Source organism: Arachis ipaensis, chromosome B04 (assembly GCF_000816755.2).
Source record: "Arachis ipaensis cultivar K30076 chromosome B04, Araip1.1, whole genome shotgun sequence".
Classification (NCBI taxonomy): Eukaryota; Viridiplantae; Streptophyta; class Magnoliopsida; order Fabales; family Fabaceae; genus Arachis; species Arachis ipaensis.
In genome coordinates this window covers 32,673,503-32,681,321 of record NC_029788.2, presented here as the reverse complement: position 1 = coordinate 32,681,321, position 7,819 = coordinate 32,673,503, and positions in this window count along the sequence as shown.

Sequence of the window (7,819 nt, the reverse complement as noted above, 5' to 3'; positions counted from 1 at the left end):
TATCTAGGATCACAAAGTCAGCAGGGAAAATAAACTCTCCAACTTTCACCAATAGATTTTCTACAACTCTATTAGATATCTTAAGGGATCTATCAGCAAGCTCTAGTGACATCCTTGTGGGCTTCACCTCCTCTATGAGCAACATTTTCATCATGGAGAGAGGCATAAGATTTATGCTGTCACCCAGGTCACAGAAAGCACTCTCTATTGTCATGTTCCCAATGGTACATGATATGAGGAAACTCCCTGGATTATTGAGTTTGGGTGGCAACCCTTTTTGGATTACAGCACTTCATTCCTGGGTGTGGATCACAGTTTCCTTCTCCTTCTAGCTCCTCTTTTTAGTGATGAGTTCTTCAAGAAACTTTGCATAAAGTGACATTTATTCCAAGGCTTTAGCTAGTGAAATGTTGATCTCCAATTTCTGAAAAATTTCCAAGAACTTAGGGAATTGTTGATCTTTCATCTCCTTGTGCAATCTCTGAGGGTAGGGCAGTTGAGAAACATATGGATTCACTTCCTCTTTCTTCTCTTGTGTTTGTGACTCTGAGACTTGCTTGCCTTTCTGTTCCGAGGATTACCTGAAACTGAGGGTCGATCTCGGATGAGATCTGCTGTGGTGGCCGGAACTGTTGTGTCCAACTTGTTGAATTTGGAGGTGCTGGTGATCCTTGATCACCGGAGGGTGGTGGTACCTACAAGAGACTCTGATGCTTAAGTTAGCATGGGCTTTTAGCAAGTATTTTGTATAGAATCAGAGTATGAGTTATACCTGGGTGCTCCAGTGTATTTATAGTAGTGTGGGTTGACCTTCCTAGATAAGATAAGTTAGCTATCTTATCTTATCTTTTAGTGAAGTCATCTTAACGACAATTAGATTTCTTGCTACTAAAGAATTTTGCAAATAAAGTCTCGTTGTAAGTATAGTTTCTAAACCAACATAGAATCCTTTCGTACAAAAGTTTGGTTGTCACAAGTAATAAAACCCAATAAAATTTATAACCGAAGTATTTAAACCTCGGATCGTCTCTCAAGGAATTGCAAGGAGGTGTATTTATTATTGGTTATAAGTTTTTTGAAAAATTTGGAGTTTGGGCAATAGGAACAAAAATAATTATAAATTAAAGCAATGAAAACTAACAAGAGATTTATGTAATTAAAATAAAAAGCCTTGACTGAGAGAATGGTTAATTGGAAGTTCTATCCTTGTTGGAATTTTCTCAAGTGTAGTATCAAAAGGTTGTTATTTTCACTTAGTTAACCCTTACTAAATAAAGGAAAGTCAAGTGATTGAGCTAACTCTTATTCGCAAATCCTAGTCCTCTCCCTTGGGAAGGTATAGCGTTAGTAAGTACAGAATTAGCCAACAACTTCCAATTTAACTAATCACTTGAGCATTCTAACTCAAGTGTCTCCTTTTAATCAACCCCAAGTCAAGTTGGGAGTCTACTCTGTATTCATGCATGCCATCTTCGTTGTTGGAAGTTTGGAATAGAAAAGAGACATGATAATGGAAATAAAATTGAAAGCAATTAAATAAATAATAAAATTGAGAAGAAACAAATTAAATTAGAAGAGAAATCAAATTAAAGGAACATTGAACCTGGAATTGAGAAGAAGCAATCCTAAAATTAAGAGAAATCCTAAATCCTAAATCCTAAGAGAGATGAGAGAGCCTCTCTCTCTCTCTCTAAAAACTACATCTAAAACCTAAAATTATGAATTATGAATGTTATTTTTATTTGATGAATGAATGGATTCCCCCACTTTATAGCCTCTAATCTGTGTTTTCTGGGCCAAAAACTGGGCCAAAAATAGCCCAGAAATTGCCCCCAGCGATTTCTGAAACGTCCATCATGCGGCAAAGTCACATGTACGCGTCGTCCACGCGTACGCGTTAATTGAATTTTTCACAGGTCACGCATGCGCGTGGTTCACGCGTGTGCGTCATTTATCTTCAAGGTAGATATTACGAATTATATATTGTTGCAAATCCCCGGATGTTAGCTTTCCAACGCAACTGGAATTGCCTCATTTGAACCTCTGTAGCTCAAGTTATGGTCGATTGAGTACCAAGAGGTCAGGCTGGACAGCTTTAGTAGTTTCTTCAATTTCTTGTATTCCATCCTCTTTTGAATGCTTCCTTTCCATTCTCTAAGCCATTCCTACCCTATAAATCCTGAAATCACTTAACACACATATCACGACATCGAATGGTAATAAAAGAGGATTAAACATCGCAAAAATAAGGCCAAAGAAGTACGTTTTCAATCATAACACAAAATCAGGAAGGAAAACGTAAAACATGCAAATTGTATGAATAAGTGTGAGAATAATGGATAAAATCCACTAGATTAAGCATAGGATAAACCCTAAAAATGGGGTTTATCAACCTTCCCACACTTAAACATTAGCATGTCCTCATGCTAAGCTCAAGAGAAACTATAAGAGTGAAGAGGAATGGTAAAACTTATGAAATGCAACCTATCTATATGAATGCAACTAAATGCAAAAATACTTCTACCTACTTGGTGAAAAGTAAATAAATCTTTCAGGAACAAATATGAACTGGATTTCACTAATTCAAATCATAAAAATGAAGTACAAATAAACTTGCAAGAAGAAGATAGCTCACAAAAGCCGGGAATAAAGAATCGAGCATCGAACCCTCACCAGAAGTGTATACACTCTAATCACTCAAGTGTTTAAGGTTCGATTCTCTCAATTCTCTACTAATCTTGCTTTCTACGGCTTGCTCTTCTTCTACCAATCAACAAAAGTTTAATGCACAAATACATATATCAAGAGGTCTTTTGAGGGTTGTAATGGGGTTAGAGTTAAGGTAGGATTGTATTTGGTCAAGTGGACTAAAATCTGAATCCTTAATTAACCTAAACTTTCCACCTAACTTAAGACAATCCATGTAATTACAATGCAAAATCTAACTGCCCATTAACTATGTTTACCACATATTCATGCATCCCAACTTTAGTACAACTCATATGTATTGCTACCAACATTTACTTTGGAGAATTTTGTCCCCTTTTCTTTTCTTTTCTTTTCTTTTCTTTTTCTTTTTTTCTTTTTTCTTTTTCTTTTTTTTTTTAAATTTTTCTTTCTTTTGCTTTTCTCAAGGCATATGATTAAGGTATTGAATGCATGAACATATTCTCAACATTCTTTCACATTTTCAGAAAATTCTAACATACTCAATTCTCAAAGCAAATGTTTCTAAACCCAATTTCCCCATACTTAAATCATAAGCACTCTCACTAGTCTAAGCTAACCAAGGATTCAAATTAAGGACATTATTATTTTCCGCTTAGAGTTAATGATGTGCTAAAGTAAAGAATAAAAGGGGTAAAATATACTCAAATTGGTTTGCAAAGGATAATGAAAGATTAAGGCCATATGGGTATGTAAGCTTAATGAAACAAGGCCTCAATCACATAAGTGCATGCATACATTAAACAATGGAAATATAGAATCAAGCAAGACAAAGATCAAAATTTTAGAGAGAACAACACACACCAAAAAAATAAAATATTGGTTGATAAAATGCAACAATCAAATAGGCTCAAAATTTCACTGGTTTTGTGTGTTCGAGCTCTAAACCATGTTCCAAAATAATATTTCTTCAAAAAAGTTCAAGAAAAAATTTTATTCAAATTAGTGAAATACTCTAAAAAAGTTTCTTGAAAAAGTAAATATTACTTCAACCAAGTAGTTGGTAAAATATGCACAAAATGTAACAGACATGCAATCAAACATGCATATGCAACAACTAACTACAAAGAAAATTAAATATTGGTGTTGAGACTGGAAGGTACTAACACACGGAGATCGGTATCGACCTCCCCACACTTAAAGATTGCACCGTCCTCGGTGCATGCTAAGATGTGTAGGTGGACAGGTTGCTACAACTGACGCTTTTTTCTAAAAAAAATGTGCTTAGGATCTTGTTTGTTGTCCCATGTAAACGTCTTTCGGTTCTCTTCCCGGTGGCCATCCTGAAAGAAGAGAAAAGGGAAGAAAAGTAACCCAAAAACAAAGATAGAAAATAAATAAAATATGGTTGGGTTAATGCCAAATAATGACGGTCTCAATTACATGGTAGCTACAACATGTACGTGAGTAAGCAATAGAAGCACATGGCATACCAATAGTGCAAAATTTGCAATAATGAGGGGGAGTGTGTGGGTAATGCAAGGTAGTATAAGTGCATATCAATGCAAATGGAATGCAAGTATCATAAAAGAATAGCATTGACTTATGAATAAGAATACCCAATCAGAATAAAACAAGTCATGAAGCACCAGAATAATTCAAGAAAAGATGCAACAGTTGAATAAAAAAATTTTAACACCAATGGAAAAATAATAAATTTAGAAAAGAAAATAAAAATATGCACAAAATTAAAAAACAATGAATGAAAGCATGCAAATAAATTAAGTAAAATAGAATGAAAGTGAAGAAGGATGAGAAGTTAAAGAGATGAAGAAGAAAGTAAGAAAGAATGAAGAAAGAAGTAGAAAGGAGAGAAGTAGGGATTTAAAAACGGGGCGCGACGCGTACGCGTGCATCACGCGTACGCGTGAAAACTGAGTGGGCCGTTCGACGTGTAAGCATCGCCCACGTGTACGCCTGGGTGGTCGAAAAGAGAAATGACGCGCACGCGTCAGGGACGCGTACGCGTGGGTGATTTTGTGCCTCTAGCACAGTTCCATCGCAAGGGCAGCACAACTCTCTGTTCAGGTGCTCTTTACGCCAATTTTTATCCCCACGCGTACGCATCGCCGACGCTTACGCGTGGGTTGAACTTTCAGCAGGGGACGCGTATGCGTGAGGTACGCGTACGCGTGGGGTGGCTTGTGCTTCATGCACCCCTCCCGCGCGTCTCTCACGCAACTCTCTGTCTATTTGCGTAGACACATACGACGCGTGTGCATCGTTGACGCTTGCGTGTCGATCCCCTGTTATATATATATATATATGTGTGTGTGTGTGTGTGTGTGTGTGTGTGTGTGTGTGTGTAGAATGCAGAATGCAAAAATGCAGATGCTGATGCAGACATTATGAATGAACACTAATAAAAATAGAATAAAATAAAAATAAGAATAAAACAGAACAAAATAAAACTAACACTGAAAAAGAACGATCATACCGTGGTGGGTTGTCTCCCACCTAGCACTTTTGGTTTAAGTCCTTAAGTTTGACATTTGGTGAGCTCCTTGTCATGGTGGCTTGTGCTTGAACTCATCCAGGAATCTCCACCAACGTTTGTAATTCCAATGGCCTCCGGGATCCCACACTAGTTGCATAAAGCCTTCAAGCACGTTAAAGCAAGTGACAAGGCCCCTATAGTGTTGATTGCTAGAACGAATTCCGGGGTCCCAAACCTTGCTTTTCCACCCATCCTTGCCATGATCATCATTGTTCCAACCGGGTGGCACGCAATTTAAATTCTCACTGAGACATCCAAACAGCTTCCTGGACCCATTCAATTCAGATTTGTACCAACCTTTATACTTCATTTTGGAGCATGCAACCATATTGAACCTTGCATGACAATTCCTACCACTAACCATCTCCCGCTTGCTCTTATAGCCACAAAGAGCTCTAAGTTGCCCATCCGTCTCAAGCAAAGCATATTCAAGTGAGCTAATTAGGCTTAGAGATGAAAGATTTACCCACTTGAATGAAGGAATGAATGGTGATGGCTTCGGGGAAGAGGTCTCCAAAAACTTGGGCAAGGTGATTTCCAGCTCCATTCCCTTGAGCTCTTCCTTGACAACTTCCACCTCTTTGCAAGCTTCTTCAATTTCAACCTCTCCCTCTTGGTAGCTTTCTTCCAATTCAGTCTCTTCTTCATTGTTTACCAAGGGCATGGGAGGTTGTGCTTCTTTTTCTTTAATCTCCATGTCAAGTCCAATGGGAGAGGATTCAAATGTAGATAAGAATTCATCAATGATTGAATCCATCTCTTGATCATCCCCTTCAAAGTCATCAACCATGATATGCCTTGGAGGTTGTACACCTTCCTCAATAGCAAATTCAAACTCCTTAGAAGGAGGTTCTGTGACTTCAGGTTCCCATGGACGTTTCGCATCTCCCAAGTCTTCGACCACTTCTTCCTCTTCAACGATCACGGCTTCCTCCAATTGTTCCAATACAAAGTCATGCTGCTCACTGTCCATCGGAGTTTCTAGTGTCTCCTTTATGCTACGTCCTTCATTAGATTCTCCACATGAAGCCATAGGGGTTCCTTGAGTGTCCGAACGTCGGGAAGCTAATTGATTTATCGCTTGCTCCAGTTGATGAAGGGTTGCATGAAATTGATCCACTATTTTCTTGAGACGATCCTTTGATTCTTGTTCTACTTGGGTATCATAAGTAGGACCATAAGGCTCTTAGATTGATGGATATGGAGATGGTGCAGATGGAGGTAGTGGTTCTTGGGAGTAATTGGGTTTGAATTGGGGTGGTTCTATATATGGTTCATATGGCTTATAAGGTGGTTGATTTGGTAGATGAGGGTTAGGATCATATGGGGGTGTTTGGTGGTAAGGGGTTTGTGAGTATGGTGGTTCAAAGGTATGTTGTGGAGGTGGTTCATAAACATAGGGTGGGGCTTATTCGTGACTACAAGGAGGTCCACCATATCTATCATCTTGGTATGCACCTCGGAATGGCTCGTGACCATAGTAATTTGGTGGAGGTTGGTTGTCACGAAAAGGTCCACCATAACTATTGTCTTGGTATGCATCATAGAATGGTTGTTGGTTATAGCGCATTGGAGGAGGTTGTTGCCAAGAGGGTTAATCAAATCCTTGTGGCTCCTCCCATCTTTGATTCTTTCAACCTTGATGCCTGTTTTCATTATAGCTTCCATTCCTTACAACAACATTGGAACTAAACTTAAAACCAGAGGGGTGAGAATTCATAGTAGTCAGGGAAATAAAAATTAATAAAAATTAAAGAAAATAAACTCCTAAAACTAGAAACACTAACAAAGAAACGAAAAAGCAAATATTTACAATAACCAATAATAAGGCACATGTTTGCAATTCCCCGGCAACGGTGCCATTTTGACGATTAGATTTCTTGCTAGTAAAGAATTTTGCAAATAAAGTCTCGTTGTAAGTATAGTTTCTAAACCAACAGAGAATCCTTTCGTACAAAAGTTTGGTTGTCACAAGTAACAAACCCCAATAAAATTTATAACTGAAGTATTTAAACCTCAGGTTGTCTCTCAAAGAATTGCAGGAAGGTGTATATATTATTGGTTATGAGTTTTCTGGGAAATTTGGAGTTTGGGCAATGGGCACAAAAATAATTATAAATTAAAGCAATGAAAACTAACAAGAGATTTATGTAATTAAAATAAAAATCCTTGACTGGGAGAATGATTAATTGGAAGTTCTATCCTTGTTGGAATTTTCTCAAGTGTAGTATCAAAAGGTTGTTATTTTCACTTAGTTAACCTTTACTAAATAAAGGAAAGTCAAGTGATTGAGCTAGCTCTTATTCGCAAATCCTAGTCCTCTCCCTTGGGAAGGTCTAGCATTAGTAAATACAGAATTAGCCAACAACTTCCAATTTAACTAATCACTTGAGCATTCCAACTCAAGTGTCTCCTTTTAATCAACCCCCAAGTTAAGTTGGGAATCTACTCTGTATTCATGCATGCCATCTTCGTTGTTGGGAGTTTGGAATAGAAAAGAGACATGATAATGGAAATAAAATTGAGAAAAAACAAATTAAATTAGAAGAGAAATCAAATTAAAGAAACATTGAACCTGGAATTGAGAAGAAGCAA